This window comes from Lissotriton vulgaris, chromosome 11 (assembly GCF_964263255.1).
Source record: "Lissotriton vulgaris chromosome 11, aLisVul1.2, whole genome shotgun sequence".
NCBI classification, from domain to species: domain Eukaryota; kingdom Metazoa; phylum Chordata; class Amphibia; order Caudata; family Salamandridae; genus Lissotriton; species Lissotriton vulgaris.
In genome coordinates, this window is record NC_141699.1 from 667845128 (window position 1) to 667871318 (window position 26191).

The window sequence follows — 26191 nt, forward strand, 5'->3', positions numbered from 1 at the left end:
CCCACTTATCGGCATATTAGAGCCAAAGGGTCTGTTTCACAGCTACCATGTCAAAAACTCAGACACAAAAAAGTGATGGAAGAAAATGGTTGACATACATAGAAAACGTATAAATTATCCGGGCTAGGGCCATTATAGAATGACCAAACATTTGTATGTCAGCCAGGCTTCATATTCTGAATGGGCACTCGAGCATTCCTAGTTCTGTATAAGCAATATTGAACTGCATCAGTTTTTTAAGGGTATTTCCATCACAGTTATATTGACTCACTTACACAGCAAAAACAGTGTTGTCTGGAGGTGCTTGGATCAATCATGTGATAAGTAGAAATTATGCTGGTGTCAAAGTATGGATGCTGTGAGTACTCTTCAACTTGGCCTTGGCTTGTCCGAGGAATTGGTGCTTACTTCCAGTACCCACATATGCACAGGATGATATGGAACATGGAAGCGAGCATTCAGTTTATCATGCGGGGGGATGCAAGATTTGGTGGTTCATTGGACTGTCCTAGTTATTAAGTATCAGAGAATCATCAACCTTTTGGTCCAGTAACTCCAACCAGTTTATTTTTCTTCTTCATACTGCAAAGCTCCTGTTACCCCATTACCAGTCTATTTAAAATAAAATACACTGAGGGACATAAGTGCTTCACATTGTATTTCATCTTGATTCCATACAAGCTTTTCCTCATGCTGTTTACCTGTAGTTTTTTTGTTCAGCATTTGACTCTTGCACATTGCATACTGTGCACTGAGTCTCACCCAGGCATCTGATTGAGTAGAGATTGTGTGTGCATGTTTATGATGGGACACGATTGAGAGCTCTGGCATTGAGACAGAAGGCAGTGCCAGTTTCTCACAGTACTTGTCAGATTCAGACTATATGTACCTCCAATCCTTGGTTTCTGCAGACTACACTACGCAATTGTCACATATCTGCAAATTCTAACTGTGGAAAAGTGTGTGGTTAAGATACACAACTTTCAAAATATGGACAGTTATAAAAGGAAAACAAAAGAACAGCAAGGTGGTGTGTGTATGTGTTTGCACATGCGTGTGTGTTTGTGGTTTTGTGTATGTGTGTTAGTGTGGTTTCATGTGTTTGTCCAACCCTGACAGAACCAGACAAACACTATGACAGTGCTGAAGAGGAAAGAGAGAGTGGGCTTTTGCATCGCTTACTTCAGATAGTAGTTTTCATGGATTGTCCTGGTTTGCCATTGCATGGAAGGGCTGTCCATCAAGGTCATAGAATTTTGTGGGTGTCAACATTGTCATTTTTTCTGTCCCTAATGGCTTTTGATAATGGGCTCAAGAAGTCCTTTTATGAGGCTGCGGATGCAACATGAAGTGAAGCTAATAAGTAAGACTCAGTGTGTGCTCTATGACGCATTTGCTTTACTAGGAAAATGACGCCTTAATTGTTGGTTTATGGATTTTACTTTTTCTAGATACACTCTAACTGTGCTAATCAATTCTGTACTGCAAAGGGCCTACACCTAGCTTTCATATCGCTGAGGTAGTTTGGATATCATGAAGTAAAATTCTTATGCCATATTTGTTTTGTGAAATTATAGTCGAAAAGTAATTGCTAAAGGAATGTCCACTCTGTTGTCTTTTTCCAGCACAGTTGTGTCAGATAGATAACATGAGGCAAAGTCTGCTACTCTCATTTTGCAGGGCTATAGTCTGTTGTCCAACTTTTAGAAATCTATTAAAAAATGCAAGTATTGGATAAGTAATTTTTAGAAAGGAAAAGTGCAACCCACCCTCTGTATCATTTTTCTGAGCGATATTTTGAAGGCTCTTACGTGAATCAGCCCTCCAAATGAATTTACTAGTTTTTCCAGCTATACCGTTCATGTATTATAAATGCCAGGGAAAAGCTGTGTCACAGAAGGTGTAACACGCAATGCAGGTTTGCAAACATGTTTAGAATTATAGATGCTAATAAAGAACCATGTGATCACACGCATTGTTGGTAGAAACTGGAACCCTAAGTAACGCTCAATTGTTTTCCATAATGTTACCTTGGGAACTGTCATGTACATTGAGTTTGTGACTCATATTGCTTTTGTTAAATATCATGTCTTCAACTGCAGACCTGCCAGACTGTAAGCTATTTGGATGTGAATGGGCAGGCATGAGTACCCACAAATACAAGGTAATTCTGTAGGCATTCCTGGTGGGATTTGGTCTTTCTTGGGAAAATTGAGTTCATAATCCACAACTTTTCTTCTACAGCAAGTTTCTCAGACAGACCTACACAAACATTTGAATGGGCAGACATGAATACAGGCAGACAAATGGTCATTGTTTGTTACATTTCCCTTGTGGTGCACTTGATACAGAGCAATATAAAACATGCTTTAACCATCTTTTCTTCCTCGATTACAAATTTCTCAGACTGGACTACAAATGCATTTCAATGGGTAGATCTGAGTACAAACAGAAAAAAACAGGTAATATTTTTGGTTGAATTTCCTTGTGGTGATCTTGGTACACTGTAACATAGCAACATGTTTTTACCAGATTTCCTCTATTGCAGGCTTGCAGACAGTACTATGTATTGGTTTGGATGGATATGTATGAGAACAACCAGAAAAATCCAGGTAATTACTTGCTACGTTTTCCAGAAGATACCACAGTACTGTCTGACAGATTGCATTAATGAGCATAGGAGCAAACTTGAACCATTTTCCATTTTTTTACAGGCTTTGTAGCGTAAAAAGGCGAAAACTGGTTTTCGCGAAAATGTTCAAGCGCAAAGCTGTTTCTTCTGCAGAGGGCAGTGCAAAGAAAGAATTGTATTATATTTCAAGAAGAGTAGACAAAGCAAATTGTGGAGGCTGAGGCACAGAAATCATGGAGGAAAGTTTACATACAACTGAGTGAGCTTTTTAAATAAAGTCCTGACATAGGCCAGCTCTGCAAAGCATGCGGCACAGCAAAGATGATTGGGAACTTTTCTAATGGGACGAAATTGAGCGATGGCTAGAAACTGAATTATCTGAAACTGGATTACTACAAACAAATTTGCTTTGGTGATACTAAGAAACAAAGTGCTGCTTTGCTAGGCTTAGTGTTGGAGTGCACATGAAACTGAACGATCTGCCACTCACAGATCGAGCCGACTAGAAGTGTTTGAATGGGAAAGATCTGTGACTGAGGAGATGAAGATTTTCATCAAAACATTGCTGGGAGTCAGGATGAGCCCTTAAATTTTATCTGTTCAAGTCATCCATGACTACCGAGCACTGTATGTGAAGATAGCTGGGGGAACAAAAACAATGCCTTTGATTTTCGTGAGGGATGTGGACCAGCTGGCAGCTACTCGAGGGAAGATCCGTGCTCCCCTGTTTCTATCATTTACGTGGTGGCCTTATCAGCATACAGTCACCCACTGACACTTTGCATTATCACAAATGCCAGTATAGTAACTCTTTTCAGCGCTATCCCCCTCCTGCCCATGGCTTCATCGAGTGGTTCTTGGAGCAATGGTCAATCTGCGGAAAACCGGCTTACTCCCTCCTTTGTAGAGAGTAATGTATAGTGTTAGAAATTGAGTTTCTGGTTGGCACAGGTATGCATCCTGTTCAAGCATGAAGCACAATCCTAGTAGGTGTAAATTAGTAACGCACTCTAAATTAACCAATGCTCACCCTCTGGTAGCTTGGCACAGAACATTCAAGCTTAACTAAGAGGCAATGTGTAAAGTATTTTTGCACAACACACACAGTAACACAGTGAAAACACCACAAAAGGCATCACACTAGATTAGGAAAATAGCCAATGCGTTTGTGAGTAAAATAAGACCAAACTGACAAACATCCAATAAGTAGAACTGGAGTTATGATTTATTAAGTTTTTAATTAAATTATAGTGCTTAGAGTCATAAGGCTCCAACCAGGGACATTTGGTCACATTAGACCAGGGTGAATTCAAAGTTCCGTCAGACCGTGATGCAGAGCAGGCTGGCTGGCTACAGAACGCATGCATGTCCCCCTTAAAAAGTACCTTGGGTGGAGGATGTGTCAATGTTGAGGAACCAATGCGAGGAGCAGAGGAGGCAAAGCATTGTCGTTGATCCCTTGGATGCAGGAGATGCATCAGTTCCGATCAGCACAGTCAGTGAAGCCAAGCTGACTAACCCTTTTGTGATGAAGGTGATGCCGTGTAGTCGAGGCGCACAGTCTGTCGTCATTGAGCCACGTAGTCTGTCAAAGCAATGTCATCAAGTGACAAAGACATCATTGTCGAAGGAGATGCATTGGTTTGGATTGGCATAAAGTCGTTGATGTGTGGATTCTGCCAGATCAGTAGAGGAAAGTCACTTCCAAGGGCCCAGGACTGGATTGGCACCACTTGGCAAGGCACGGCCAACAGATTGCAGAGTCCAGGTGCTGTTGCAGAGTTGCAGGAAGTCTATGAAGGCCTTGAGACTTTACAACAGAAGGAAAGCCAACACGCCCTTGGAGATTCTTCAGGTTCTGGGGCTGTAGAGGCTCAGGTCTAGTCCTTCTCACTCCCAGGCAATAAGCAGCAGACCAACACAGCAAATCAATTTAAGCAAAGTGGCAGTTTGCAGGTAGAATGTCCTCAGTTCCAGAAGTGTTCTGAGTTCCAGTACTTTGGCCTTTAAAGTAGGAAGACTTAAAAAAGATGCTTTGAAGCACACAAACCCTGCCTTTTGTGCCCTGGCCCCAGACTCACTGCAAGGGGTATGCATCCCTTTGAGTGGGGAGAGCACCTAGCCCTTTCAGGTGCAGAGGATCAACTCCTCTTTCTCATCCTGCCTCAGGATGACCCATCAAATGCAGATGGCTGCTCAGCCACACATACCCTTCCTTTGTGTGTTCCTGTCTAGAAGGAATGCAGGAAGCCAGCTGTGAACCACTCCAGACGTGTTTTCCAGAGACAGGCAGAAAGCACCAAATGGTTTAAATAAGAAAATGGCAACTTTCTAAGGGTGTCATTTTCAGAACTGCAATTTAGAAACACATTTCTCCATACGTTGTGTGTTTTAATTGTGAGACCAGAGACATATTTTGGTTTTTCTATTTTTTCCCAATTGAAAACAACACTTATAAAATGTCATAAGGCAGTTCCAATGTTATCCTATGGGAGAGATAGGCTTTGCATAAGTGAAAAACTAATTTAAGAGGATTTCACTATCAGGACATTTGAAACTTAAAAATATATGTAAGGTGTTTTGTAGCGCGCTCAATTACTACCGGAGTATCCTGGCGCGAATGACCGCTGGGGAACCCGTCCTGGCTTTCCCTGTGAGATGGTCCCATGCTGGGTATCTCCAAGGTGAAGCCAGGCATCCCCGGCGTCTGTGGGGGGCCGTTGTAGAGATGAGGCAAGCTTAATGCCCAGAGTTACCGAGTGTGATCACTGCCCAAAGTGGGCACCGAGGCGAGAATTATCAGTCCGCTGACCCTGGTCCTCGACCCTGCCGCGTCGGGAATCGAACCCTGGTCCCGGGCCGTTCTCAGCCTCCGGGTCTGCCGCCTCTAACCAGTGAGCCACACCTCTCTATATGTCCTATGTTTTTTATAATACAATGCACCCTGCTTTTGGGCTGTCCAGGGCCTACCTCAGGGGTGACCTTTACGTAATTAAAAGAAAGGCTGTGCCCTGGCAAGTCGATTCATTTTCCAGGTTCAAATGGCAGTTTAAAACTGCACACATAGGCTCTGCAGTTATAGGCATGAGCCATGTTTAAAGTGCTACTTATGTGGGTGGCACAATCAGTGCTACAAGTCCACTAGGAGCATTTGATTTATAGGCCCTCGGAACATATAGAGCACTTGACTAAGGACTTATAAGTGAATTAAATACGCCAATTGTGGATTAGCCAATTGTTACAATGTTTTAGGTAAAAGTGAACATGCACTTTAGCACTGGTTAGTAGTGGTAAAGTGCCCAGAGTCCTCAAGCCAACAAAAACAAGGCCAGAAAAGAGGAGGAAGAAGGTAAAAAGTTTAGGGTATCCTGCAGAAAGGGATATTTTTAACATATCTTTTTCTCTACTCAGTGAACATGCTCACAGTTCCATGCCATGCCCGTTGGCATTCAGTGTGTCCATGCAATTATAAAGTCTGATGAGACCCCTCATCCTTCCAGAGGCCGAAACGCCATCGACAGATCAGTGTAATAGACAGTTGTATGTGTCTATTCTCTCTATAATTCGTACCAATAACTGCTCAGTAGTTGTCCGTTACTCAACAAAAGCCCCTTTTGAATATTATTGTTATGTATATTATTGTTTTGGTGCTTTGACAGTAGGGACTCATTACTCATGTTCTACTTATTGCTTGTTCTTACTGTGACAATAATTGTCCTTGAGAGATCTGGAGACAGTCCGATCCTCATGATTGGATGGATAGGATTGCACTAGTGCATATATAAATATTTATAAAAATGATTTTGTTTTACAGTGGTGTTCCATTGCGTTGTCATCACTTTTTATTTTTGTTATATTAATGTGGCAGACTAATTTGTCTCTGGCAGGTGTTGTCAATATTGCTAATATCTTTGAGGCTTCTTTTGTCCTTTTTTTGTTGTATTATAATTTTATTTATATGATACCTATGCGAACCATTGTAGAATAAGATTTTTGATTTACTTGAGGCCATCAGCAGTGTGATGCACTTTGAAGCTATAGACGAGCTTCCACTACCAATGATCTGGACCTTATGAAAATAGTTATGTTGGCATCAGATGGATAGTGCCTCTTTGATGCTGGGCAAATATAATGGTGTTGCTACTTTCCTTAAACAATCCATTCCACATCTAGTTTAGCAGCATTGTTTTGATTACCGAGAATTAAGAGTTGATGCCTTGAAAATGGTGCAGATAATCAAGAAACTGGATACATTATTGGGGACTGTCTATTCTGTGTTCCTCAGATCTTCTGCAAGTAAGTCCAAGCTCGAACAAATGATGTTGGTAGCTGAAAATGAGGTAGTCTCTTTTCAGCCACTAAATATAGTGTGGTGGTCTCCAGGTTAGTTTGCATTTGGTGCCCTAATCCATAATTATGAGGTTTTCCTTTAGTGCTTTGGGCATATAAAACTTTATAATGACCCACTTACTAAATATTGGTACAAAAAGTTATTTGGCCCTTCCAGTAATTAAAGGCATTCTGGGTAAATTTGCATCTTTGTGCTAGCTGTTTAAAAAATATCTTTGACCACATGCAAAGCTATACTATATTCATGAGCAATAATAGGCCAAATTAACAAACAGTACCAGGGCAACACAAACTTTTGGCGTACTAAAGTAGGAGAACTTATTGCTTTGTACATTTCAACAGTTGACCCATTTTAACTTTTGTTTCCCATCTTTGTGAGCACATTTTGATTTCCTCCTTTGTGAGAACATTCCTTAAAGATGAACTGAAGGACTGGGCAAGCTTTGCTTTCTAAGCAATAGCAACAGAATCATGCTTTGACTTTGGGACTGAAACTGTACTTATTGAAAATTATAGGGTCTTGGTCTCTTAGTCCTGGGAGGATGTGAAACACCCAACAATGTTGTTGGTCTATAGATAGAATATAAGTCTCATCAACAAGTTTAAATCAAGAAATACATTAGAGCAGAACAATTTGAATATGTTGGATATGTTGATGAGGACAAAAGCCCACTTCTTGAAGGGAAAAGTTGACCTTACAGAATTTTTCAACTCTTGTAAAATGGCAATGACCAACAAAAGACGCAAACATTCCACACATCTAGTGATGACACCTCACTTGTCTGAAACCTCTGTTGTATGGCCCTTTTTTTGGCCTAGATCGGCAGATTTCACAAATGTCCTCTCAGGAATGACATCATGACATTAATGAGTAGTCTGTCTGTGGTAAATATTTGATTTACCGTCTTAATTTCTATGCAGGTAAGTACTTAATCAATAATAACTCAATCGGAAAGAAAAAGGCAGAGTCCGTGGTGTTAGAGTTCTTAGGGGTTTTATTCCTCAAAAAGGAATGGTCATGACCTGGATATCATGTTCCTGCAACCACAGGGGTTCAGGAAGGGATAGAGCAATATTTTATTGACAATACATAGCTTATATACTTAAATCACATCATAGAAACCAATAGAGTAGGCGTAACAGCTGAGAGAAGACAAGATAACAGCGTCCACGTGGTAGTGATACGTAATTAGAAGGCGTGAACTAGAGGTGTGTGCTAGAAACGTCACAGATAGGTGTCACAAGTGGGTGGCACAAAGCAGAAATGTTGCAATGCCAGCAGAAATCGGAGGCTTGGATGCGCGCGCAGCTGCATGACGTGTGATTGACGTGAAACTGGAGGGTGCAGGGGACTTGACATTTACACTAACGGAAAGAGACAGAAGTCTGGCATGTCAGATCAACTCGTACTTCTATCATATCTGATATCTGATGTTTGGGAACCATATTATCTAAACGGAAAGGTCTCTGGGGCAGAAACTATTCTATACTAACTGTGAGTGCGTGTATAAGCGCCTAAGTGTCTGCATGAGAATGTGAGGGGCATGGGCCTACCATGGTAACAGAGCTATGAATTACTTGCACGTAGACAGTGAGGCCGGGCCCTTGCTCTGCAGCTGGGGGGATGTTTACTTAAACTAGTAGGCAGGAATGCATTTTCGAGGAGCGGAACAGATAATTCGAAGGTTGAAGTCAGTCTTGGCAGGCAGCAGGCTGTGCTAAGCGCCGGGAGCCGCACAGAAAGTAAGTCAGAGGTCACGGGTACAGAGACAGCCTGGGCTGAGGCTTTCAGAGTCAGAAAGCAGGAAAAAAGAGGCTCGATGGCAGAATTCAGGCCCTACTTTGCCAGAGCTGAAAAACGTGTAAAGTACACTACAAAAAGACGTTGGCATAGCATACTTAGGAACGGACTATTCAACCCATTCAGGGTGGGTCTGAAAGAGGACATGTTAACGTTGGACGCAAATGTATTTGCGTCTTCATAGCTGGTACAGGAGGGAAGTTACATGCACTTTAAGCTGGTACATGGAGACGGTGGGGTACACGCTAGGGAACACAACTTGACCATAAAATTTATATTTCCTCATTCCCTCCTTGTTCCCTACGGACCCTTCATGATATATCGATCCTCATGAATCGATCAGTTTGTTCTTGTAACATCATTTGTTCTTCTTTCTTTCTTTCACGTTTTGAGAGAAAACTGGAATGTTCAATGCATGATGTGGCACACAGTCCACAAATCGCTGGCCCACACTGTAGGCACAGGCAACAACTGAATACTATGACTAGGCCAACGCCTAGGAAGGATAGGATCTTCCATCCCCAAGCAGTTAACGTTGTCCAGAACCAACCGGACCAAGTCCAGGTGCCTGGATTCTGATGTATCAGATTTGCAATCTTATGAAGTCGTGTAATAGCTTTGTATACAGATGGCGCGTTTTCTGGAATGAAAACACAGCAACTTGACCCGATGACCTTACAAGCTCCGCCTCTATCTGCCAAGATGACGTCAATAACAAGACGATTCTGAAGAACAACAACCCGCATGGCGGACTGCTCTTCTGTTAAGTTACCTAGGGCGGAGGCAGTTTCATTCACTACTGCTTCAAGTGTTCTAGTTAATCTGCGTATCAATTTACTATTTTGAACGGGGCCTGTGAAGAAAAAGAATCCTTTATTGAAATCTGTGTACTGTTCCCATGCCGTTTCAGTGTAGTCGACAATCGGGAGATCTCTTCGGAGTCTATTTTTCTCTAGATTTGTATTTCTGTGATAATCAGGAGGAGCTAGAAAAACAGGGGGCAGAAGGAATGCAATATAACAGGTACCATCCCAATCTGGAGGTAAGCGTATGTATGCGGTATGACCACAAACGAAGTAGGAATGACGGGTAGCTCTAAAGGAAGATTTGCCTTGGTCACTGAATTCGACCACAGTAGTACATTTACTATGACCTAAGTGTACTGAACCTTTCTTACTGACACATAATTCACCAGTGACTGGTAATACTGACATAGCAGGGAGAACTGGTGCAGCTTCGGATTCAACAGTAAGAATCATAAGGTTAATTGTGTAATTACCTAATCCATATACTTCATTTTCTAGATCAGTTCCTATTCTAGTGGGGAGTCCCTTCTTATCAGGGTAACAGACATTAAGCAGAACTAAGTTCAAGTTTCCCCAAACCCAGCTCCCTTTGAAAACAGTGATATCAGGATCTAAGGAATTAATTATTCTAAACCATGCACCGCAGGAGCCATTGTGAGTGAACGGGTACGGAAAGAGGGGCAGAACTCCCTTGTATTTCTGGTAGGGAGGGAGTCGGCCACATATCCAACAGTTTGTAGCATTGTTAGTCTGATGGGAGTGATGTAACATACTAATGAATGTGTTGTTGCGCAGCGCAAGTCTGTAAGAAAGTTCGTGTGGAGGTAATTCACTAAAAGAATGTTCAGCAGTGACATTGTAAGCAGATTGTTCACGCTTGAAAATAGGGTAGTAGATAGGAAGCAGTATACTGGCAACAATAATCAGAAGACTTAGGAAAAACATAATCAATAATGTCACTATACAGTGACTGCGGAGTGATTTGCAATATGTACGTTTCTTGAGTTGTCTCTCTCTCTCTCTATCTCGATCTAGGGGATACATGTCAGAAACTATTTAACCGATTCACCTAGGGGAGGACTTAAACAATGAAACTGTCTGACTTGCTAGATCGAAGTTTCAGTTTGTACTCCTCTTGGGGAGTTTTCTCTCGTTCGGGAACTTTAAAGTCACTTGGCTCAATACAGTCTTTGGAGGGGGTGGACGAGTCTGGGTCTGGTTTCAGTTCGTTGCACTTTTTAATATGACTCGTGTGTATCCACCCCTTTCTGCCTTCCACCTTTACCGCTGTCCTCGTAGTAAGAAGAACGGTCTTCGGCTCTTTCCAGCGGGGCTCCAGCGGACTTTTCCTGTCGAAGTTCCTAATCAGGACCAGATCTCCTGGACGGACATCATGCGGCTTTACATCAGTGTTGTCAGGGAAGGCTGCGGCAACCTGTGAACGACATGATTGGAGTGCAGACATCAAGGAGGCAAGGTAATCTGTCAGCATATTACAATCGACATCGGTAATTTTCTTAGGAATGGGCGTCCCCCACATATTCGGTGGTCTGCCAAAAACCACTTCATACGGGGATAGTCCTGATCGCGAGTGGGCGACCATCCTCATATAGAACAATGCAACTGGCAGGGCGACTATCCAGTCGACCCCTTTCTCTTTACAAACTTTAGCAAGGCGTGTCTTTAGTGTCTGGTTATGCCTCTCTACAAGGCCAGCGGCTTCGGGATGTCGGACACAATGGAATCTCCACTGATATCCTAGCAGCAAGGAAACTTGTTTCATTAATTCGGATGAGAATGGCTGTCCGTTATCTGAGTACACGACACGAGGCAAGCCGTACCGTGGGAAGAATTCTCGAACCAGCTGCCTGGCAGTGGTCGGAGCAGTGTAATCTGGGACTGGATATGCTTCGGTCCAACGGGAAAGTGCACAAACAATTACGAGAACATTTTTGAATCCTCAACAACGGTCCATCTGGATATAATCCATCTGGAGGACTTCAAAAGGGTGATCAGGAGGATGAAATCCACCTTGCTCTACAGGGACGCTTTTACCTGGATTGAACTGACAACAGATCATGCAAGTACGCACTTTCTGTTTTGCTGCTGCTCGTAAGTGTTTATTACACCAGAGATTCTGTAAACTGTCTAACATCGCTTTTTCTCCTAGATGTGCAGGACTATGTGCTGTATTGATTATGACTTGAACCATAGAGTCGGGGAGGAACCATGTAGATTTTCCCTTCGTCATCCAACCTTGATCTGTCTGGATCCCTCCTAGTTCAGTCCATTTCTTTATTTCATCTGTTGAGCGGGTCTTTAGCTGCTTTCTTGCTCTCTTGGGGTGGGAAGACATCTTGGGGGAGGAAGCGCCGCTTTGGGACGCCATTGTGGTTTGCAGCCTAGTTGCTGCCTGGCCACCTGCACGCTCGAGGCTACTTAACCCTGCCCTCATGCAGGCGCGCAGCGTATGCGCGCAGCGTGGGCGCGCCGGAGGCTCGCCAGAGGCAAGCCCATCTGTGCCCATCAGGGCCCAGACGGGACCCGGGGCCACGACCCCTGGTTCTCGCTTGGTTTACTCCAGAGGTGAGTTGGAGTCTTTGAACTCCTGTAATCTTGATATCAGCCCAGAATGTGTCGCCATTCTTGAGCGCGAGAGACTCCTGTCTACCCCCACTCCCCAGTCGGATCGGAAGGTGATAAGTCAAGCCCGAGGCTTACGCTTTGGCCTACTTAATACTCGCTCCCTGCAACGACACAATCTAGAGGTGTTCACCCTTCTAGAAGGAGGAGAACTAGATCTCCTGGGACTCACCGAGACATGGTTAGAGGATTCCTCTATGCCGGATCTCGTTGCCTCCCTACCACCCGACTTCTCGGCACTTTTCCACAATAGATCTGGAGACAAGAGGGGGGGAGGTGTTGCCCTCCTGTACAACTCACGCCTTTTGGTCGAAAGGGTCCTGATGGAAAATTTAGCAGGTGCGGAAGTGATGGGTGTTAAGCTGCAATCAGGAACGGACTGTTTGCTGATTATGCTAGTCTATCGCCCTCCGTGGACTACGCCTGACTTCCCTGACTTGTTCATAAGACTGGTACAGGACATTCGCTCAAGATATGACAAGGTAATGATAATGGGGGATTTTAACTACCATTGGGAGAAGGTCCCAAAAGATGGTCAGGCGTTACAGATTGATGAGGCACTAACCTCATTAGACCTGGTTCAACAAGTAAGAGGACCAACACATGCCAAGGGACACACTCTAGACTTGGTGTGGACGACAGTTCCTGTTCAGGACATGGTTGCGGCTCAGCCATGCGTGTGGTCTGACCACTACTTGGTGAGAGGCAAGGTTTTGGCGAATAGACAGAAAACAACAACTAAAGGAGGATGGAAGGCAGTTAGGAAGTGGAATAAGATCGATGGGGAAAAAATGGTAAATATACTTCGCACCAACTCCCTTGCTAACGATCGCCCCCTCAACCCAGAGGCCCTTTGTGGGGCACTCACGGACAAACTTCAGATTGCTATAGACACAGTTGCACCAATCTGTAGGGTGAACCGCTCGGATAGGAAACGAGGGGCCCCATGGTACAATGAGTCACTCAGAGCTCAGAAACGGGGGCTACGTAAACGGGAAAGATACTGGCGGAAAAACTATAGTCCTGACTCTCGCAGTAACTACCTACGGGCTCTCGCTGATTATAAGCAAGCGATTATAGCCAGGAAGTCCGAGTTCTACGAAGAGAGGATTTCTTCAGCCACGAACCCTCAGAAAGAAGTCTTCCGAGTCCTTACGGAGCTCAGGAAGAATAAGGAACAGTCCCCGGACTTTAGTCAGGAGGATTGTCAGAAGTTCCAGGACTTCTTTACCAACAAAGTCATTGACTTGGTCACTGAAATTGCGGCAACCTCGCAAATTGACTGTCCACCGGTGGATGTCCCAGCCATACTGCCAATTACAATCCCGCTCTCTAATCTACCCTTGATCACTAAGGATAGTTTAGTCTCCCTCACGGGACGGGTTAAGTCCGGTTCTAGGTCGGACCCATGCCCACCTGAAGTGTTTAAACTTGCACTCCCGGGCATTGAGGAGGACGTGCTGAGTCTCCTGAATCTTTCTCTACAAACGGGCCAAGTGCCATCGGCCTTCAAGGAAGCTCGTCTGATTCCCTTGTTAAAAAAACCAGGGGCAGACGCAAAATGTCTGAAGAACTTCAGACCAATTTCCCAGCTACCATTCCTGGCGAAGGTTCTGGAGCAGCATGTCCTTATCACCCTCTCTGAACATCTGGAAAGTAACATGCTGCTAGAACCGAACCAAGCAGGGTTCCGCACGAACCACAGCACGGAGCTGGTGATGTTGTCAATCGTGGATGAACTTAGGAACAGAGCAGACAAGAAAATCCCGGGGGCCCTGGTGCTGTTGGACCTCTCCGCGGCATTTGATACCGTGTGTCATGAACAACTACTGTCGCGGATGAGGGATATCGGCATTCAGGGCATAGCATTGGCATGGTTCACATCCTTTCTTCAAGGGAGGACGCAGAAAGTGCAATTGGGTGACATGCTTTCTACCGCAACCTCGATCACTTGCGGGGTCCCACAAGGGTCGGCTCTGTCACCCCTATTGTTCAATATATACCTGCAGCCTTTGATTCGGATGCTTAATCAAATGGACTGTCAGGTATATAACTACGCAGACGACACCCAGATTATTATCCAGCTGGAGGATAGCCAGAATGCCTTTACCAGACTGCAAAACATTCTGAGAAGCACAGCTAACTGGATGTCCGGCAACTCCCTAAAAATCAATCCGGACAAAACCGAGGTGTTGCCGATTACCATCGCTGGCAACCCTTGGTGTGATCGTTTCTGGCCTGGGGAGTTGGGCACGCCGCCAGAACCGGCAGAGGTGGTCAAGAGTCTGGGCATCCAGGTGGACAGTAAGTTGTCCATGAAAAAGCAAGTTTCAGCTGTGGTGGGCTGTTGCGTCGGCCTCCTTCGCCAACTTAGGAAAGTTTCCCCGTTACTTTCTTTTTCCACCTTAAGGAGCGCGGTTTCCGCAATGATTTTGGCCAGGCTGGATTATGGCAATTCATTGTATATAGGACTCCCACAGGGTCTCTTAAATAGAATGCAGACGGTAATGAATGATGCTGCTAGGCTCATCTTCAAGAAACCAAGGAGTACCCAGGCATCCCCCCTCCTGCGGGAACTCCATTGGTTGCCAGTGAGGCAGAGATTAATGTTCAAGGGGCTCTGCATTGTACACAAGGCGCTTCATGGCAGAGCACCCACCTATCTGAAATCTCGTCTGTCCCTTTACAAACCAGGGAGGGCGCTTAGATCTGCTGACTCTATTTATCTGGTTCAGCCACGCTGTAGACTGACTACTGTGGGTGGACGCGCTTTTTCACATACTTTGCCAGCTATGTGGAATAAATTACCGCTGAAACTCCGCAATGAAAAGAAACTAATGCCTTTCCGCAAACAACTAAAAACTGTGCTTTTCCAGCAAGCGTGGGGTGGCCTTTAAATGTAATTCTGATGCATCTTTTATTGTCTAGCTGATCCTAACAAAGCGCTTAGAGACCCCTGGGTTATAGGGCGCTATATAAGTCACAATAAATAAATAAATAAGTAGCATGTGTCTGAATATCGATTACATCTAGTGCGGGATCCCTGACTGTCATACAATGTGTCGGTACTATTGTCTTTGTCACGTCAGTTGTCTGGGTGTGAGTCAGTGCTGTATGTTTTGCTGTCTGGTCTGCCAGGTCGTTACCCTGGGAAACAGAATCTGTAACTTTAGTATGTGCTTTACACTTCATGACGGAAATGCCTGAAGGCAGATGTATTGCATCTAACAGTGCTTGAATGAGGGGACCGTGTTGAATCTTGGCACCATGAGAGGTCAAAAAACCTCGTTCTTGCCATAACATTCCGAAGTCGTGTACAACTCCGAAGGCATAACGGGAATCAGTGTATATGTTAACATTTCTGTTCTTGGCTAGTATACATGCTCGGGTCAGAGCGATGAGCTCTGCCGCTTGAGCAGACAGTGTGTCAATACGATGTGTTTCTTTAACTTCGGTTTCAGTGGTCACTGCATACGCGGCCACTAATTCTCCTGTACTTGTTCTCATACATGAACCATCCACGTAAAGTGTCAGGTCTGGGTTTGTCAATGGAACATCAGTTAAGTCTCGTCGAGGCTTTGTTACTGCATTAATGATCTCTAGACAATCATGCGGGGCTGGATCTGTCATAATGGAAGGTAACAATGTTGCGGGGTTCAGAATGCTGCAGCGTCTGATTTCTATGTGTGGCTGGAATAGTGTTAATTCATAACCTGTCAGTCGTGCTATAGTCAAGTGTTGAGTCTGGGTTCTGTTTAAAAGAACCTCTACAGAATGTGGAACTTGTACTGTTAACTGATGTCCTAAAACAATTGAATCGCTCTGTCTGATTGCTAATGCTGTCGCTGCTACTGACTTTAAGCACGCAGGGAGTGCCTGGGCTACTGAATCCAATGTACTTGAAAAATAGGCGCAAGGCTTATGTGAACCTGCTTGATCTTGGGTGAGGACAGACAACGCTGTACCATCACGTTCTGTAACAAAAAGTGTAAAAGGTTTGCTGTAACATGGTGTCGCTAAAACTGGTGCTTGGCATAAAGCTTTCTTTAATTCTTCAAAGGCTTGTGTGTGTTCCTGAGTCCAAGGGAGGGCAGTCGAAGTCGCTGCCTCCTGTGTCGTTAACTGAATGAGTGGTTTAGCTAGAAATGCATATTGAGGAATCCATTGTCTGCAGTACGAGGTGAGGCCTATAAAGGCCCGCACTTCCTTTTGTGTCTGGGGTTGCGGCATATTTATAATTAACTGAATGCGATCGGGAGTGAGCTGTCTCCCCACTTTGGACAGCAAGTGACCCAAGTACACAACTTGCTGAACACAGAATTGTAGCTTCGAAGGAGACACCTTGTGTCCCTTGTCGGCCAGGAAATGTAAAACTGTCAGTGATGCTTGTTCACAATCGGGTTCACTTCGTGCGGTGATCAGCAGATCATCGACGTATTGCAGTAAAGCGGTGTTAACTGGCATTTGAATACAATCTAGTTGTCTTTTCAGTGCTTGACTATAGATGCTGGGGCTTTCTGTGAATCCTTGAGGTGCGCGTGAAAATTTGAAACTTCGTCCATTTAAACTGAATCCAAAAAGGTATTGGCTCTCGGGGTCAATAGGTACACTAAAGAAGGCGTTCTTGAGGTCAATTACAGTAAAGAACGTTGCTTCGGAATCAATAGCAGTCAATAGGGAAGAGATGTCGGGGACCACAGGGTACTGTGGTACAATGCATTTATTCAGTTCTCGTAAATCAATCACCAGCCGATATACTGGCGGTGCATTGGGATCAGTACGTTTAAGAATTGGAATGATAGGGGAATTACAGATATTTGAGTCGGTCTCTACGACCACTCCTTGGGCGATGAGCTCTTCAATGATTTCCAGTAAAGCCACTACAGCATCGGGTGGTAACTTGTATTGTCTGATTCTGGGTAGAACAACACCTGGTTTGAGTGTAACACGGTATGGTGTGATATGCATACAGCCTACATCAGTTGGGCCTTGTGCCCACAAGTGATCTGGTACATTTTTCAATCTGACATCAAACTCTCGTAATACATAGTGACCCTTGAAATCCCGCAGAAAGAGTCTAACTCCCTCCGGGGAACAACATATCACTGCTCCTAGAGCCTTCAATGTTTTGATACCTAACAGATTTTCTGGACATGATTTCGTAAGTAACAGGTCTGTAACGCGTGATAATGGACCCACAGCCAGGGGGACTGGTTCTGATACCTCATTTACAATAGGCTGTCCTGAAAAACCAAGGGAAACATTCTGTGAGCCTGAGAGGGGTGCCCCTGGGACTTCATTATGGCTGATTGTTGTGCGGCTTGCCCCTGTGTCAATTAAAAACTTTCTGTCTTTTCCCAATACTTGACTGTGTACATAAGGACCCTCTTGATCTACAGGAATTTCAATAAGAGGCAAGCCAAATTCCCTCTCTAGGCTGTTTCATGTGTATCGTGGGTAATCGGGGTAAGCAGATTGGGCATACTGGTACATCTGTTGTGAAACTTGTTGAGTCGCGGCAATGGGCTGTGGCTGTGGTACCGCTACCGTCTGTGCTGTATGAGATGAAGCATGTGTATGCTGTGTATTCTGCATGGGCTGTACATTCTGTGAAGTCTGTTGCTGGGCCTGGTCTTGTCTAGGCGGATGCGGTCTTTCCTTAGTTTTACCTGTTGCTATATTGTGTTTCAGAACTGGGCATTCATGTACATAGTGACCTGGCTGCTTGCAATAGTTGCATGTCCCTTTAACGGGAGCTGTGGCGTGACCTGTCTGGGTCGTACCCTTTCTTTGGCCGTCGGCTGGAACCGATTGGGCCACTAACATTTTCATTTTCGTGTCTTTCATACGTTTCTGTTCATGATCCTGTTCTTCTCTAATTCTGTTCTGATGGTATTGTAACATTTGTAACATCTGAGATGGCGTATTTGCTTGCCATGTACTCTCAACCTTGTATACACGGTTTTTAACTGCTAACAGGGAATTTTCCACTAACTTCGATACAAAAAGATGCGGGTACGACTCGCTACTTGGTTTAAGACCACTATTAATAATGAAACATTTCTCGAATCTTGAATAGAAGTCACTAGTATCTTCATCTGGTTTCTGTTTACAGGCCGAAATTGCGTCCCAATCTTCCTTTCTAGTTGTCAGTAATCTTGGCAGAACCTGTACTATCAAACCCGGTAATGCTTTAGTTTTCTCCCCAAGGCCTAGCCCTGGGGTACGTTTTTCCTCCTCGTCTTCTATTTCTGCCCATACAATCTTTTTCTCTCCCACCTCCCATTCTTTTTCCTTGAGTTTCTCGTAGATGCCGGTAGGCAACAATACCTTTAACATTTTCATGATATCTTCATATGTGTAATCCCCCATCAGTAACATGTCTTTAAGTTCTCTGTGAAAACCTGCAGGGTCTTTATCATGACACGGTACTAGTTTCTTCATTTCTAACAGTTCTAACTTGGTCAGAGGCGTGTGTACATACACACGTTTCAAGTTATGATCGGCACCCATAACTGGATGCACTTCTCGTAAGGGGTTCTGACTTTCAAGACCATGCAGACGCTCCATATGATACATTTTTCTTTCTGGGGGCGGAGCGGGTACATATTCAGAGCTTACGAAAGTGTTATATCTATGTCGTTGTTCTAGAATTATTTGTATTAACTTGGTACTTAGACCTCTCCATCTATCCATGAGTAGTGTTTCTAATGTATCGTGTAAGGGACCTGGATCGGAATGTTGGTTTCTGTATAACGTGAGGAGGTGCTGAATCATGTATACACCTGCTAATTTCTGCTCGTCTGGGGAAAGGTTCAGAAATGTCTGCGCTACTGTGTCATCATTGTATATGTTCGGGTTGTCAGCCCATAATACTGCTGACCGGGCTAGTTCCTGTTCATCCATAGAATTGAGTACGTGGTACCCTATTCGGTCTCGAAGCCTTTTATCAGTCTCTTGGAACTGGTGTTCCGGAGAATTCGGTTTTGTTATGCCAGAGAGAAAAACTCTCTTGCTTTCCGGACGAATGCCTTTCCTAAGGTAAGTTCCCTTACCTACATACGCTATCGTGTCTGTAGTCCTTTCTGATTCTTCAGGTTCTTCCTCCTCCTCGGAGGAGGCCCTTTCTTTCTCTTTTTCGTGTATTTCTATCACTGCTTTTCTTATTCTCTTGTACATACTGGCTATGCAACCCCCTTTATCATGCTTTCCTTCGGATATATTTTGACCCCACTTGTTGAGTCCATCTAATTCCTCCTGTTCTGTCTCGGGCCTGTCTCGTTCTCTTATTAGGCAATTTATAAAAAAACGTAGTATATATGCTTGAGTGTCAACTTTCTGATGTGCCATGGCATCCTTAATACTTTCAGGGTCTTTCCCAGTCTGAACAAAGTGATATATTCTATCTAGGTGCTCTTTCATTCCTGAAAATAACAGTAGGTAATCTGCAGCATGTCGTAAGCGTAGTGATGCCATCATCATTCTATCGTCTTTGCCGGGTACTGGATCATACCTGCAAACTGCAAGCGGTTCTTTGAGTATGTCGAGACGGGGTGATTTGAACGTGAAAGGATTCTGCATATCCCTAAGGTGTAATCTGTGTGTTAGGGGCGGGGTCTGAAGACCCCCCATCGCACCTCCTGAGGCGGAAGCGTGGACATTATTTCTCTGTGGAGTCTGTATCTGTACTTGAACTTGTCTTTTAGTAGGATCAGGTAGAAGCGGTTTCGGTATATCAATTTTAGGCGCGGGAAGTGGTGGAGGTGGGGGAACGGTGGGCTGTCGAACGGGGAAACCTGATTGCAGTAACGGTGGGATATGGTCTGGGAGCGGGTTGCCACCTCCGTCACCGTCAGTGGGCGGGATGCGGACAGGCAGATTGGTGTAAGCGGGTGCTACATCCTCTAGATAGGAATTCAGAAATATGTCTTTAGTAGTCCTGTGATTTACCTTAGTTGGAACCAATGGTGGCGGCAGATTTTTCGGTATTTCTGAAGTGGCCTCAGGCGAACCCTCGGCCACGAGATACATGCCATTTACGAGATTGTTTCGTGCGCGGTCTATTTGTTCTGATTTTACTCGGATCCCTTCAGTAACTAATTCGTTTTCTTGGGCTTTATCTGATTCTTTAAGTCTGTCTTCTCTACGGAGTGCTTTTTCAGCACGCTTATGTGATTCCTTACGCCAAAATTCTATGGCGTCCTTCTGAGACTGTCTGGCTTTCTTTTTCCATAGTGCTTCTTCTACCTTCATGATGCACTCGGCATCCCATGTTCCGGTAACAGGCCATCTGTGTCTTTTGTCTAGATGCTTAGTATAATCGGCCCATAAATCTAGATATAATATGGCATCTAAGCCATGCTTGTGGTACATAAAATTTCCAGGAGTGTCCCTAGGGGGGATAGGAATTTCTTCCTCTAGTATCCCTTTCCTAGTTCCTATCTGCTTTAACTTGTTGAAAAACGGCATCTTGTTTACTTAATACTGAACGCTCAATCCTTGCTACTTAATTCTGAACACAGCTAGTTACACAAGAGAACAATAATGCACATTAAAAACAGTCACACTCATACCACAACATTAATCACATGAAAGATATTTGAGACATATATGACTACCCCCTATACCGGATGTACTGCTAAACAGCACAGATACACTGCTAGGAACAGTGCAAGAACTTGAAATAACTGATATACTGCTAAACAGTACAGATACACTGTCTAAAACAGTGCAGACCGGACTTGTGTACCCAAACCCGTCTAGATACGTCCCAGCAATGGTACTCACCGGGAAGCACGGAAACAGAAGGCCTCAGAAAACTCGACTGGACTGGACCGGACTCGACTCGACTCGACACGTGGATACTTCGGAAACTGGTGGGCCTCTTGACACCTCGGACCTTGCTTCTTTCGGCTAGGCTCTGGTCGGGATCCTCCGCACTCCTCACCGCCTCGTCTGGGTGCTGATTGCAGTCTTCGTCACCTCCGTGGGCCAGAGGGAGATACAGGAAATCCTGCCGGTACGCGTAGTTTCCGTCTAACTGATGGCAGGGGACAGAGTTTGCAACGCACCAACCGGCGCGTGGGGTGGGGGAGGGGTCCCTATTCGGGCCCCAAAATAATGTGGTAAATATTTGATTTACCGTCTTAATTTCTATGCAGGTAAGTACTTAATCAATAATAACTCAATCGGAAAGAAAAAGGCAGAGTCCGTGGTGTTAGAGTTCTTAGGGGTTTTATTCCTCAAAAAGGAATGGTCATGACCTGGATATCATGTTCCTGCAACCACAGGGGTTCAGGAAGGGATAGAGCAATATTTTATTGACAATACATAGCTTATATACTTAAATCACATCATAGAAACCAATAGAGTAGGCGTAACAGCTGAGAGAAGACAAGATAACAGCGTCCACGTGGTAGTGATACGTAATTAGAAGGCGTGAACTAGAGGTGTGTGCTAGAAACGTCACAGATAGGTGTCACAAGTGGGTGGCACAAAGCAGAAATGTTGCAATGTCAGCAGAAATCGGAGGCTTGGATGCGCGCGCAGCTGCATGACGTGTGATTGACGTGAAACTGGAGGGTGCAGGGGACTTGACATTTACACTAACGGAAAGAGACAGAAGTCTGGCATGTCAGATCAACTCGTACTTCTATCATATCTGATATCTGATGTTTGGGAACCATATTATCTAAACGGAAAGGTCTCTGGGGCAGAAACTATTCTATACTAACTGTGAGTGCGTGTATAAGCGCCTAAGTGTCTGCATGAGAATGTGAGGGGCATGGGCCTACCATGGTAACAGAGCTATGAATTACTTGCACGTAGACAGTGAGGCCGGGCCCTTGCTCTGCAGCTGGGGGGATGTTTACTTAAACTAGTAGGCAGGAATGCATTTTCGAGGAGCGGAACAGATAATTCGAAGGTTGAAGTCAGTCTTGGCAGGCAGCAGGCTGTGCTAAGCGCCGGGAGCCGCACAGAGAGTAAGTCAGAGGTCACGGGTACAGAGACAGCCTGGGCTGAGGCTTTCAGAGTCAGAAAGCAGGAAAAAAGAGGCTCGATGGCAGAATTCAGGCCCTACTTTGCCAGAGCTGAAAAACGTGTAAAGTACACTACAAAAAGACGTTGGCATAGCATACTTAGGAACGGACTATTCAACCCATTCAGGGTGGGTCTGAAAGAGGACATGTTAACGTTGGACGCAAATGTATTTGCGTCTTCATAGCTGGTACAGGAGGGAAGTTACATGCACTTTAGGCTGGTACATGGAGACGGTGGGGTACACGCTAGGGAACACAACTTGACCATAAAATTTATATTTCCTCATGTCCATCAAATTGTAAATGTGTTATTTAATTGTGCAGCTTACTGTGTACATGATCTTGTATAAGCTCCCAACAACTTGCACCAAGCGATATCACCCTTGGTACTAACCATCTGGTGTCCAAGAAAATACTCCAGGGCTGGTTCCTGACTGACCCGCTGGGAGCAGTAACTTTCTGACTCAAACTGAGCTATGGAAAACTGCATCCAGTCATGTCACAAGCAAGCGGCCATGCAGTAGACATCTCAGTAAAAACCCCATAGCATTTTTTGAGACACCGGATGTTTTTTGTTACAGGGCTTGGATAAAACCCTTTCAAACTGTGAACAATACATTGAACAGAATATGAAAAAGACACATGGTCACTTGTAATGGTGCTATTGTCTGGTATTTTATTTTGTTTGATGTCATATCATTGTTGAGTAATGAACAATTAAATGTTCTTGATATGCAATATTGAAAGAAACACATCTGTGATCAATTTAAATTATATGAACTATGGACATTGGGACACCTGAGTTGCTTGAGTACTTTTAACCTGCTTCAGTCCCAACGTTTCTAGTGGAAATAACCACTATTTTTTTCATTTGATTAGAATTTCGGGTAAAATGGCACTGCCAGATGGGCTGTCTTGAAAGTACCGGAGAATGAGGTGTTTTTTGGTTTTGTGGGCCCATCTGGCAGTGCTAGACTGCCTGAAATTCTAGTCTGGTCACAATTCTCACTTTGAGTGGGTAGGGCTGTCTCTAGAACCATTGGTCTTAAGAGACAATGTCACATAAGACACAGGGAGCTGTGTACTGCTCTGAGCATACTAAATTCAGGGACAAGATTGCCAGTTGTGATCATGACTTCCCTCAGAATTGGAAGCCAAATGGGATTGCACACAACACATCTGGTCAGCCATTCGTGGAACAGCAAATCCTGTTCCCACCCAAACAGATCACCTCCACCAGCAAATTCATAAGAGTCTGAGGGAATGTCACACCCATGCCTACCAGGGCTACCCAGATGATCAATCTATGCTTGGAAATCACAATGCTCTGTCACAAAGAGTTGTCAGCTGGAAGAATAGCAAGATATTCCATATAGAGTGAATACACCGGGGAACAAGCCATTGAATGTCTGAAAGATATTATAAAGTTATTCTCCAGAAGTAAGACACTCCAGAAAACATTACAGCGCAACCAGACAAAATGATGTACATAACCTGGCAGCCATACACCAATGAAAGACGTCAAAAGACTCCCACTAGAGGACCTTCTAGGATTTCCTGGTGGCTAATTGGCCAGGTAGGAAATGTAGTTCATCTGCTATTGTTTTTATTCGGCTCCTGTTTTGTACCTTAAGGAAAGCCAAGCATAAGGTAAGGGACGACCGTGGCAGCATCTCCCGACCCCGCTTGGTGCCTGCAAGCACATTTAGAGCGGATGCTCTGCTGAAAAATTGTTTTAATTGTATGAATTTTAAAATTGATTGCTAATTTTTAAAAAGAACCCAGCACTTAGTATTAGCGGTGGATAGCTGTAAAGTTGAAGTTGACTAATAATTTTAACTGCACTCCCTCTGTGTTGGCATTTCTCACATTGCTGGTGCTGCTAGTGGCTCACATTGTATTTTCAGCCGTCTGTACTCAATACTCCAGCCTGCCCGCCCCGGTCCGACTCGGTAGCCGATACCGCAGTGCGGAGGGCGGGACAGGTAAGAGCCAGACACCCACAGGAAGTCGAGCAGTTACCGCTCTAGCTGTCCAGTTCTGAGGGCTATTTAGGCTGCGAGGAGGCACCGGCCATTGGCGGTAAGGGACGACGGTGGCAGCATCTCCCGACCCCGCTTGGCGCCTGCAAGCATATTTAGAGCGGATGCTCTGCTGAAAAATTGTTTTAATTGTTTTAATTTTAAAATTGATTGCTAATTTTAAAAAAGAACCCAGCACTTAGTATTAGCGGCGGATAGCTGTAAAGTTGAAGTTGACTAATAATTTTAACTGCACTCACTCTGTGTTGGCATTTCGCACATTGCCGGTGCTGCTAGGGGCTCACATTGTATTTTCAGCCGTCTGTGCTCAATACTCCAGCCTGCCCGCCCCGGTCCGACTCGGTAGCCAATACCGTAGTGCGGAGGGCGGGGCAGGTAAGAGCCAGACACCCACAGGAAGTTGAGCGGTTAGCGCTCTAGCTGTCCACTTCTGAGGGCTATTTAGGCTGCGAGGAGGCACCGACCATTTGCGGTAAGGGACGGCGGTGGCAGCCTCTCCCAACCCCGCTTGGCGCCTGCAAGCATATTTAGAGCGGATGCTCTGCTGAAATGTTTTTTTAATTGTATGAATTTTAAAATTGATTGCTAATTTTAAGAAAGAACCCAGCACTTAGTATTAGCGGTGAATAGCTGTAAAGTTGAAGTTGACTAATAAATTAACTGCACTCACTCTGTGTTAGCATTTCGCACATTGCCGGTTCTGCTAGGGGCTCACATTGTATTTTCAGCCGTCTGTGCTCAATACTCCAGCCTGCCCGCCCCGGTCCGACTCGGTAGCCAATACCGTAGTGCGGAGGGCGGGGCAGGTAAGAGCCAGACACCCACAGGAAGTCGAGTGGTTAGCACACTAGCTGTCCACTTCTGAGGGCTATTTAGCCCCTCGTCGGATCAAGCGTGCAGTGGTTGCGCGCAGCGGGGCGCCTAAGCCAGCGCCTAAGACGAGCCAAAGACCAGCCCGTCTGCGCCCGTCCGCGACAGGACGGGGCCAGGAGCTGGGGGCTATGGCGAGACCCACCGACGCCTCAGGAGTCTCCACCACCATCCGGAGAACCTACTCCTCCCAGGTATTATTAGTGATACAAGACTATCTCTCAAGGGCCTGTGATAATAGGGCTGGAATAAGTCTAGAGGGCCCGTTCGCATGCCGCTACTGTAAAGCACAGTTCCATCTACTATCAGAGGACAGGGACCCCACTGATAACCCATTTGACAAGGCGCTAAAAGAACACCACACAGCCCTGAGTAACAAGGTGGGCGTTAGCATACCCCCAGGGAGTAAAAATCTGCTCTGCAACATTAGATCTTTATCGAAGCACGCCACAGAGGTATGGGACCTCATCTCATCAGAGGAACCGGACCTATGTTTCCTGACAGAAACCTGGCTAAAGCCCCACTCAGTCCCGGCAATAACCCTGGGAATTGCAGCCGGGTATAAAATAGTCAGGTTGGATCGACCCACCAAGACAGAAGGGGGGATAGCAAATGTTCACAAACAGGAAATCAACGTCACTGTGATGGATGAGCTATGTACCCCTGAGTTAGAATTACTGATATTTAAAATCAACTCTACGCCAAAAGAGAGCAGGAAAGGAGCCTTGGTTTATCGTCCTCCTGGCCCGTGTACTAATCTTTCTGTTTCGCTTATAGAGGCTCTAGCACCCCATGTGCATGGTAACAATTATTTCCTACTCTTAGGAGATTTCAATGTACACAGTGAGTTAATAGATTGTAATCAGGCAGAAACCCTACTCATGGATCTTGAATCACTGGGTCTAAAACAAATTAATAGTGGCCCCACACATCAGGCAGGACACACCCTGGATCTAGTTCTATATAACTCCCCTCTGACTAAATGCATGCCCCCATATCAAGTAGAA